Here is an 11,673-nt window from a genome sequence, read left to right as displayed (position 1 = left end):
TGTTATTTATTTTGCTCATTTGCACCCCAGTATCTCTATTTGCACATCATCTTTTGCACATCTATCATTCCAGTGTTAATACGAAATTGTAACTATTTTGCACTATGGCCTATTTATTGCCTTACCTCCATAACTTACTACATTCGCTCACACTGTATATATATATATATATTCTGTTGTATTTTTGACTTTATGTTTTTGTTTACCCCATATGTAACTCTGTGTTGTTGTTTTTATCGCACTGCTTTGCTTTATATTGGCCAGGTAGCAGATGTAAATGAGAACTTGTTCTCAACTGGCTTACCTGGTTAAATAAAGGTGAAATAAAATTAAAATAAAATAAAATGTAGCACTCACTTCCATCATCATGAAGTGCTTTGAGAGGCTCATCAAAGACCACATCACCTCTACCCTCCCCAATTCGACTACCACCCCGACAGATCCACGGACGACGCAATCGCCATTGCACTGCACACTGGCCTCACCCACCTGGACAAAAGGAATGCATATGTGAGGAATGGATGCGGTTCATTGACTACAGCTGGCCTTCAATACCATAGTGCCCTCTAAACTCACCACAAAGCTCACGGCCCTGGGACTGAACTCTTCCCTGTGCAACTGGGTCCTGGATTTCCTGACAGGCCGTCCCCATGGTGAAGGTAGGCAACATTACCTCCTCCACACTGATCCTCAACACGGGGGCCCCACAAGGGTGTATCCTCAGTGCCCTCCTGTACTCCCTGTATACCCATGACTGCATGGCCTCACACAGTTCCAACTCCATCATCAAGTTCGCTGACGACACGACAGTAGTAGGCCTGATTACCAACAACGACGAGACAGCCAACAGAGAGGAGGTAGGCACTCTGCCGGCGTGGTGCCAGGTAAACAACCTCTCCCTCAACATCAACAAAACAAAGGAGCTGATTGTGGACTTCGGGAGGAACCAGGCTGGGCACACCCCCATCCTCATCAACGGGGCCGCCTTGGATACAGTCAAAAACTTCAAGTTCCTTGGCATACAAATCTCCAAGAACCTGAAATGGTCAAACCACATGGGCACCGTGGTGAAGAAGGCACGACGGCAACTCAGGAGGCTGAAGAAAGGGCCCTCGCAGTTTTCTACAGGAGCACCATCGAGCACATACTGTCGGGCTGCATCATAGCCTGGTACGGCATCTCCACCGCCGCTGACCGCAAGGCACTACAGAGGGTGGTACGCTCAGCCGAACGCACCATTGGGTGCACACTGCCTGCCCTCCAGGACCACTACAACACCAGGTGACGCAGGAAGGCCAAGAAGTTAATAAATTACCTCACCCACTCAATAGCCACCACTAGGCAGCTACCTGCTCCCCAATGGACATTTATAATTGTTACAGTTGTAAATATGTATATATTATTATTATTATGTTGATTTATTATTGTTTCATTAACTTCTCTTTTTGACCTGCACTGTTGGAGCTTAACAATTTCACTGTACCCTGCAATTACATCTGCAACCCTGTGCATGTGACTAATAAACTCATCCAATCATCTAAAATCTAATAACACCAAGAGGAACGTAGAAAGATTGACCCTAACTAAAGTGACCAGTAGATTACAGTATTCTATGTGATTAGGCTGCAGTACTGACTGTAATCCCATGTGACTATTAATGAGAGGTGATGGATGGAGTACTTCAAAGCAGAGGTCTTCACAGGTCCACCCAAACCGAATACCCGAAACCCGACCCGGGAACCTTTGGGATTCAGGTCCAAAATGTAAAACGTAACTCGGGTCCAGGTCTGGTCCTGTTTGATTGTCACAGGTCTTGGTCTATGTAACTACTACAGCCTATATATCCGGGTGGACCCAACCGGACCAGACCATGGCTCTGCATAGCCTATTTATTTGATACTAAGAAGGCGAAGTTGTTGCTGTATAGTAGGGCCTACTAGTGCTTTGGACTGAAATAGGTGCCGGTACTCATTTTGGATTCTGGTACTGTTTATATGTAGGAGCAGGAACTGCAATACTTTTGAGCTAATATTCTATAAGAGGTGCAGGAACTCAAGCATTAGAACATTTGAGGTGTCGGTACTCAGTTCCGGTGAGCTTCTGCCCAAGTCAAGCTATGCCTACTAGCCAATCCGTGCCACATCTGTTCAACAAACTGTTCACACCCCTCTTGTTGGTGGAGAGAGTTTTGCAGGTTTAAAGCTTATTTCCTGCAATGCTACATATTTTATCATGGGCTACAAAGAAAATGTTGCAGTTTTAAAGCTATTTTTCTTGCAATTCTATACATTTTGCAATGTCTAATGTGTATTCATGTGATATTTGAGTGAGTAAAAAAATTACAACAATATCTATGGGCTAAAAAACCTAAATAATTTTTTTTTAGCTGATATGGGCTAGTTGATTTGGACATTTCTGACAAGTTATAAATAGCTCTAAGGTATGCAATGACTAACATGACAAGAGGAACTGATGATGCACTACCCAATTTCGAAAATGCTCCTTGTGCATTCTACTATTACAACATTCAAGAGTAAGTTTAAAGCCGGACTGAGTTCCTTTAAAAATAAAAGTAAAATACAAATGTGGGGAGTGGGGGACCCAGCACACCCCCCACCGACCCCTCGCGCCCTACAATGGCATAGAAATTACTAGGTTAGGGAGTTCCATAACTTCCGTTCCATAACTTCCATTTCAAATTTCCACTCGCACATAATGACAAATTAAATAGCCTACCTACAACTGGTAAAAAGTTATCACGATGTATGCGTGTGCTGCTCTGTCAATTAAATTACCATTCAATTCAAGGGGCTTTATTGGCATGGGAAACATATGTTTACATTGCCAAAGCAAGTGAAATGGGTAAATAAAAGTGAAATAAACAATAAAAAGTGAACAGTAAATATTACACTCGCACAAGTTTCAAAAGAATAAAGACATTTCAAATGTCATTATGTCTATATAGAGTGTTAAAGCGATGTGCAAATAGTTAAAGTACAAAAGGGAAAATATGGGTTGTATTTACAATGGTGTTTGTTCTTCACTGGTTGCCCTTTTCTTGTGGCAACAGGTCACAAATCTTGCTGCTGTGATGGCACACTGTGCTATTTCACCCAATAGATATGGGAGTTTATCCAAATTTGATTTGTTTTCGAATTCTTTGTGGGTCTGTGTAATCTGAGGGAAAATGTGTCTCTAATATGGTCATACATTTGGCATGAGGTTAGGAAGTGCAGCTCAGTTTCCACCTCATTTTGTGGGCAGTGTGCACATAGCCTGTCTTCTCTTGAGAGCCAGGTCTGCCTACGGCGACCTTTCTCAATAGCAAGGCTATGCTCAATGAGTCTGTACATAGTCAAAGCTTTCCTTAAGTTTGGGTCAGTCACAGTGGTCAGGTATTCTGCCACTGTGTACTCTCTGTTTAGGGCCAAATAGCATTCTAGTTTGCTCTGTTTTTTTGTTAATTCTTTCCAATGTGTCAAGTAATTCTCTTTTTGTTTTCTCATGATTTGGGTGGGTCTAATTGTGTTGCTGTCCTGGGGCTCTGTGGGCTCTGTGTGTTTGTGAACAGAGCCCCAGGACCAGCTTGCTTAGGGGACTCTTCTCCAGGTTCATCTCTCTGTAGGTGATGGCTTTGTTATGTAAGGTTTGGGAATCGCTTCCTTTTTGGTGGTTGTAGAATTTTCTGGATTTTGATCATTAGTGGGTATCGGCCAAATTCTGCTCTGCATGCATTATTTTGTGTTTTACGTTGTACACAGAGGATATTTTGCATAATTCTGCATGCAGTCTCAATTTGGTGTTTGTCCCATTTTGTGAATTCTTGGTTGGTGAGCGGACCCCAGACCTCACAACCATAAAGGGCAATGGGTTCTATAACTGATTCAAGTATATTTAGCCAGATCCTAATTGGTATGTCAAATTGTATGTTTCTTTTGATGGCATAGAAGGCTCTTCTTGCCTTGTCTCTCAGATCGTTCACAGCTTTGTGGAAGCTACCTGTGAGGCTGATGTTTAGGCCGTGGTATGTATCGTTTTGTGTGTGCTCTAGGGCAACGGTGTCTAGATGGAATTTGTATTTGTGGTCCTGGCAACTGGACCTTTTTTGGAATACCATTATCTTTGTCTTACTGAGATTTACTGACAGGACCCAGGTCTGACAGAATCTGTGCAGAAGATCTAGGTGCTGCTGTAGGCCCTCCTTGGTTGGGGACAGAAGCACCAAATCATCAGCAAACAGTAGACATTTTACTTCAGATTCTAGTAGGGTGAGGCCAGGTGCTGCAGACTGTTCTAATGCCCTCGCCAATTCGTTGATATATATGTTGAAGAGGGTGGGGCTTAAGCCACATCCCTATCTCACCCCACGGCCCTGTGGAAAGAAATGTGTTTTTTTGCCAATTTTAACCGCACACTTGTTGTTTGTGTACATGGATTTTCCATCAATTTGTATAGCAGACCCTCATGCCAAATTGGGTCAAAAGCTTTTTTGAAGTCAACAAAGCATGAGAAGACTTTGTCTTTGTTTTGTTTTGTTTGTTTGTCAATTAGGGTGTGCAGGGTGAATATGTGGTCTGTCATATTGTGATGAGGTGTGAATGAAGGAGTCAGGCGCAGGAGGTAAAACACCAAAGTCCAGAGTTTATTCCGTTTACATAAATAAAACGTACCAAGCGTCAAAACAAAACAATCACAAGGGAACTATTCCACCTTGGCAATAACAAATGGCGCTACTCAACTGAGCTACTCGCTCTCACAATGCAACAATCACTCACAAAGACAAGGGGAACAGAGGGAACACTTATACACATACTAATTAGGGGAATGAGCACCAGGTGTGTGTGATTGACAAGACAAGACATGACAAGTGGAGTGCTGAGAATGGGATCGGCAGTAGCTAGTAAGCCGGTGACGACGAACGCCGAAACAAGGAGGGGAGGCAGCCTCGGCAGAAGTCGTGACACATACGGTCATTTGGTAAAAAGCCAATTTGACATCTGCTCAGTACATTGTTTTCACTGAGGAAATGTACAAGTCTGCTGTTAATGATAATGCAGAGGATTTTCCCAAGGTTGCTGTTAACGCATATCCCACTGTATTTATTGGGGTCAAATTTGTCTCCACTTTTGTGGATTGGGGTTATCAGTCCTTGGTTCCAAATATTGGGGAAGATGCCAGAACTGAGGATGATGTTAAAGAGTTTAAGTAAAGCCAATTGGAATTTGTGGTCTATATATTTTATCATTTCATGTAGGATACCATCAACACCACAGGCCTTTTGGGGTTGGAGGGTTTGTATTTTGTCCTGTAGTTCATTCAATGTAATTGGAGAATCCAGCGGGTTCTGGTAGTCTTTTAATAGCTGATTCTAAGATTTGTAATTGATCATGTATATGTTTTTACTGTTTGTTCTTTGTTATAGAGCCAAAACGATTGGAGAAGTGGTTTATCCACACATCTCCGTTTTGGATAGATAATTCTTTGTTTTGTTGTTTGTTTAGTGTTCCAATTTTCCCAGAAGTGGTTAGATTGTATGGATTCTTCAATTACATTGAGCTGATTTCTGACGTGCTGTTCCTTCTTTTTCCGTAGTGTATTTCTGTATTGTTTTAGTGATTCACCATAGTGAAGGTGTAGACTCAGGTTTTCTGGTTCTATGTTTTTGGTTGGATAGGTTTCTCAATTTCTTTATTAGGTTTTTGCATTCTTCATCAAACCATTTGTCATTGTTGTTAATTTTCTTAGGTGGTGTGCTTGAAATTTATTTGATAGGAACGCTGAAATGTCAAATATACTGTTTAGGCTTTCTACTGCCAAGTTTACACCTTCACTATTACAGTGACATGTTTTGTCCAGGAAGTTGTCTGAAAGGGATTTAATTAGTTGTTGCCTAATAACACCTAATTCCACCACTCACTCAGCAACAGCTTGTCTCATTGCCTGATTGTAGCAGGTGATTTTGGACGGAGTCACGCGCAGGAGGGTAAATCACTGAATAAATGGTTTATTCGGCAATACAGCGGTACGCAGCAATGAGTAAAACACTACAGTGCGGTAAAACGGCGCACTGGAGAAAACAAGGCAATATCCCGGCGATACAAAATAGCTCCACCGAGCTATCGTCGCCTCCACAATAAACATTCACACATAAAGACACGGGGGGGGCAGAGGGAATACTTACACATTTACTGATGAGGGGATATGAACCAGGTGTGTGTAATAAACAAGACAAAACAAATGGAATCCTGAGAAGAGGAGCGGCAGTGGCTAGAAGGCCGGTGACGACGAACGCCGAAGCCTCCCCAAACAAGGAGAGGAGGCATCTTCGGAGGAAGTCGTAACACTGATAGTCAGCAGCAGCAGGTCACAGTGAAATCGTTTTTTAAAACATTTATATATTTTTTATAGAAATTCCATTGTCAGCAGCGGTGGAAAGTAACCCAAAAACCTACAAGCCGCGACCAATACATTTTAATCCGGGACCAACCAATACATTTTCACCCGCGTTTTCAAAGTAGCCCAATTTCAGTAAAACCGCGGACATGGCAACCCTGTGGGTAGGTTCCCTCCTAAACACTGGGCATGGTAAGGATTGAGATATAGTAAACTGATCCTAAATCAGCAGCAATTTCCCCTAACCTGGCCTAACTCTTCCCGAGTGGTGCAATGGTCTAAGGCACTGCATCTCAGTGCTTGAGGCGTCACTACAGACCCCCTGGTTCGATTCCAGGCTGTATCACGACCGGCCGTGATTGGGAGTCCCATAGGGCGGCGCACAATTGGCCCAACGTCGTCCGGGTTTGGCCGGTGTAGGCCGTCATTATAAATAAGAATTTGTTCTTAACTGACTTGCCTTGTTAAATAAAGGTAAAATAAATTGATAATCTGTCCAAGACAGTCCAAGACAATTAATCTTCTCCTTTCCCCCTTCTGATAACCAGGTGGCGAATCGCATCTCTACATGTCTGGCAGACATATCAGTGTGGATGACGGATCACCACCTCAAGCTGAACCTCGGCAAGACGGAGCTGCTCTTCCTCCCGGGGAAGGACTGCCCGTTCCATGATCTCACCATCACGGTTGACAACTCCGTTGTGTCCTCCTCCCAGAGTGCAAAGAGCCTTGGCGTGACCCTGGACAACACCCTGTCGTTCTCCGCTAACATCAAGGCAGTGACCCGATCCTGTAGGTTCATGCTCTACAACAGGGTTCTTCAATTCCGGTCCTGGAGGGCCGAAACACTTCTGTTTTTTATTTCTACCTGGTAGTTAATTGCACTCACCTGGTGTCCCAGGTCTGAATTAGCCCCTGATTAGAAGGAGAGGATGAAAAACAGAGGTGTTTCGGCCCTCCAGGACCGGAATTGAAGAACCCTGCTCTACAACATCCGCAGAGTACGACCCTGCCTTACACAGGAAGCGGCACAGGTCCTAATCCAGGCACTTGTCATCTCCCGTCTGGATTACTGCAACTCGCTGTTGGCTGGGCTCCCTTCCTGTGCCATTAAACCCCTACAACTCATCCAGAATGCCGCAGGCCGTCTGGTGTTCAACCTTCCCAAGTTCTCTCACGTCACCCCGCTCCTCCGCACACTGGCTTCCAGTTGAAGCTCGCATCTGCTACAAGACCATGGTGCTTGCCTACGGAGCTGTGAGGGGAACGGCACCTCCGTACCTTCAGGCTCTGATCAGTCCCTACACCCAAACGAGGGCATTGCGTTCATCCACCTCTGGCCTGCTGGCCCCCCTACCTCTGCGGAAGCACAGTTCCCGCTCAGCCCAGTCAAAACTGTTTGCTGCTCTGGCACCCCAATGGTGGAACAAGCTCCCCCACGACGCCAGGACAGCGGAGTCACTCACCACCTTCCGGAGACACTTGAAACCCCACCTCTTTAAGGAATACCTGGGATAGGATAAAGTAATCATTCTACCCCCCCTTACCCCACCCCCATAATTTTTTATTTATTTTTTTATTTCACCTTTATTTAACCAGGTAAGCCAGTTGAGAACAGGTTCTCATTTACAACTGCGACCTGGCCAAGATAAAGCAAAGTAGTGCAATAAAAACAACACAGAGTTACATATGGGGTAAAAAACATAAAGTCAGAAATACAACAGAAAATATATATACAGTGTGTGCAAATGTAGCAACTTATGGAGGTAAGGCAATAAATAGGCTATAGTGCAGAATAATTACAATAGTATTAACACTGGAATGCTAGATGTGCAAGAGATTATGTGCAAATAGAGATACTGGGGTGCAAAAGAGCAAAATAAATAACAATATAGGGATGAGGTAGTTGGGTGGGCTAATTTCAGATGGGCTGTGTACAGGTGCAGTGATCGGTAAGGTGCTCTGACAACTGATGCTTAAAGTTATTGAGGGAGATAAGAGTCTCCAGCTTCAGAGATTTTTGCAATTCGTTCCAGTCATTGGCAGCAGAGAACTGGAAGGAATGGCGGCCAAAGGAGGTGTTGGCTTTGGGAATGACCAGTGAGATATACCTGCTGGAGCGCAGACTACGGGTGGGTGCTGCTATGGTGACCAATGAGCTAAGATAAGGCGGGGATTTGCCTAGCAGTGATTTATAGATGGCCTGGAGCCAGTGGGTTTGACGACGAACATGTAGTGAGGACCAGCCAACAAGAGCGTACAGGTCACAGTGGTGGGTAGTGTATGGGGCTTTGGAGACAAAACGGATGGCACTGTGATAGACTACATCCAATTTGCTGAGTAGAGTGTTGGAGGCTATTTTGTAAATTACATCGCCGAAGTCAAGGATCGGTAGGATAGTCAGTTTTACGAGGGCATGTTTGGCAGCATGAGTGAAGGGAGGCTTTATTGCGAAATAGGAAGCCGATTCTAGATTTAACTTTGGATTGGAGATTCTTTATGTGAGTCTGGAAGTTGAGTTTACAGTCTAACCAGACACCTAGGTATTTGTAGTTGTCCACATACTCTAGGTCAGACCCGTCGAGAGTGGTGATTCTAGTCGGGTGGGCGGGTGCCAGCAGCGTTCGATTGAAAAGCATGCATTTAGTTTTACTAGTGTTTAAGAGCAGTTGGAGGCTACTGAAGGATTGTTGTATGGCATTGAAGCTCGTTTGGAGGTTTGTTAACACAGTGTCCAATGAAGGGCCAGATGTATACAAAATGGTGTCGTCTGCGTAGAGGTGGATCTGAGAGTCACCAGCAGCAAGAGCGACATCATTGATATACACGGAGAAAAGTGTCGGCCCAAGAATTGAACCCTGTGGCACCCCCATAGAGACTGCCATAGGTCCAGACAACAGGCCCTCCGATTTGACACACTGAACTCTATCTGAGAAGTAGTTGGTGAACCAGGCGAGGCAGTCATTTGAGAAACCAAGGCTATTTAGTCTGCCAATAAGAATGCGGTGGTTGACAGAGTCGAAAGCCTTGGCCAGGTCGATGAAGACGGCTGCACAGTACTGTCTATTATCAATCGCGGTTATAATATCGCTTTAGGACCTTGAGCGTGGCTGAAGTGCACCCGTGACCAGCTCGGAAACCGGATTGCATAGCGGAGAAGGTACGGTGGTATTCGAAATGGTCGATGATCTGTTTGTTAACTTGGCTTTCGAATACTTTCGAAAGGCAGGGCAGGATGGATATAGGTCTGTAGCAGTTTGGATCTAGAGTGTCACCCCCTTTGAAGAGGGGGATGACCGCGGCAGCTTTCCAATCTCTGGGGATCTCAGACGTTATGAAAGAGAGGTTGAACAGACTAGTAATAGGGGTAGCGACAATTTCGGCGGCTAGTTTTAGAAAGAAAGGGTCCAGATTGTCTAGCCCAGCTGATTTGTAGGGGTCCAGATTTTGCAGCGCTTTCAAAACATCAGCTGTCTGAATTTGTGTGAAGGAGAAGCGGGGGGGCATGGGCAAGTTGCAGCAGAGGGTGCAGAGTTGGTGGCCGGGTTAGTGGTAGCCAGATGGAAAGCATGGCCAGCTGTAGCAAAATGCTTGTTGAAATTCTCGATTATTGTAGATTTATCGGTGGTGATAGTGTTTCCTAGCCTCAGTGCAGTGGGCAGCTGGGAGGAAGTGCTCTTATTCTCCATGGACTTTACAGTGTCCCAAAACTTTTTGGAGTCAGTGCTACAGGATGCAAATTTCTGTTTGAAAAAGTTAGCCTTTGCTTTCCTGACTGCTTGTGTATATTGGTTCCTAACTTCCCTGAAAAGTTGCATATCGCGGGGGCTATTTGATGCTAATGCTGTACGCCACAGGATGTTTTTGTGCTGGTCAAGGGCAGTCAAGTCTGAGGAGAACCAGGGGCTATATCGGTTCTTAGTTCTGTATTTTTTGAATGGGGCATGTTTATTTAAGATTGAGAGGAAATTACTTTTAAGGAACAACCAGGCATCCTCTACTGACGGAATGAGATCTATATCCATCCAGGATACCCGGGCCAGGTCAATTAGGAAGGCCTCCTCGCTAAAGTGTTTTAGGGAGCGTTTGACAGTGATGAGGGGTGGTCGTTTGACCGCGGACCCGTTACGGACGCAGGCAATAAGGCAGTGATCGCTGAGATCCTGTGTCACGATCGTCTTGACGAGAAGTAGACCAATACGCAGCGTGTTGAGCGAACATGATTGACTTTATTACCGTCAGTGATAATAAGCACACTACACAAAACAATAAACGACTCGTGAAGTCCACGGTGACAAAGACCGACAAGGAACAAAAACCCACAAACCCAAAGTGAAACACAGACAGTTAAATATGGCTCCCAATCAGAGACAACCAGCAAACAGCTGACACTCGTTGCCTCTGATTGGGAGTCACTCAGTCAAACATAGAAAATGACGAACTAGAACACCCAACATAGAAACAGAACACATAGAATGAACACACCCTGGCTCAACATAATGAGTCCCAGAGCCAGGGTGTGACATCCTGGTTGAAGACAGCTGAGGTGTATTTAGAGTGGTTGTCCCACTGGCTATCATAAGGTGAATGCACCAATTTGTAAGTCGCTCTGGATATGAGCGTCTGCTAAATGACGAAAATATATATATAATTTAATAATAATTTGGTAGGTGCTTATATTTGTCCTATATCACACATGTGAATTGGAAATGTGTTTTTTACTCCACTCAGAGAGTGGGTTCTTGGCCAGGGTCAGCCATTATCAACGGCGACCCTGGAGCAATGGAGTTAAGTGCCTTGCTCAAGGTCACATCGATCTGATCATCTGTGAAGTGTGCCTGGCAATGAAAACAAGCTATACTAGAACGTGCCTTAAATCTCCAGCTTCAAGTTCACAGATTCACAGAGGAACACAAATGTAACTCAAGTAATTTAGTTAAAGGCCCAATGCAGCCTTAAAAAAAAATCTATATCAAATCATTTCTGGGTAACAATTAATTACCTTAGTGTAATAGATTTCCATTTAAATGGGCAACGATAGCTTTTTAGCAAAACACTTTCTCAAGCAAGTATTTTCCTAGGACTGTCTGGGAGTGGTCTGAGTGGGGAGGGGAAAACTGAAAACTAGCTGTTAATGAGGGGATTTGATTAATCTGGACCGGGTGCCCGGGTAGGTGTCTTTAGCACCGGGTGAAAGTTGATTGCATTCATTTTGAAACCGGTCTGCCTCCCAGGCATGAACCAGGTGCCTGTTCAAAGCCCATGGCGAAGTCGGCTCAA

This window comes from Coregonus clupeaformis, chromosome 2 (assembly GCF_020615455.1).
Source record: "Coregonus clupeaformis isolate EN_2021a chromosome 2, ASM2061545v1, whole genome shotgun sequence".
NCBI classification, from domain to species: domain Eukaryota; kingdom Metazoa; phylum Chordata; class Actinopteri; order Salmoniformes; family Salmonidae; genus Coregonus; species Coregonus clupeaformis.
Note: the sequence above shows the minus strand (reverse complement) of the source record.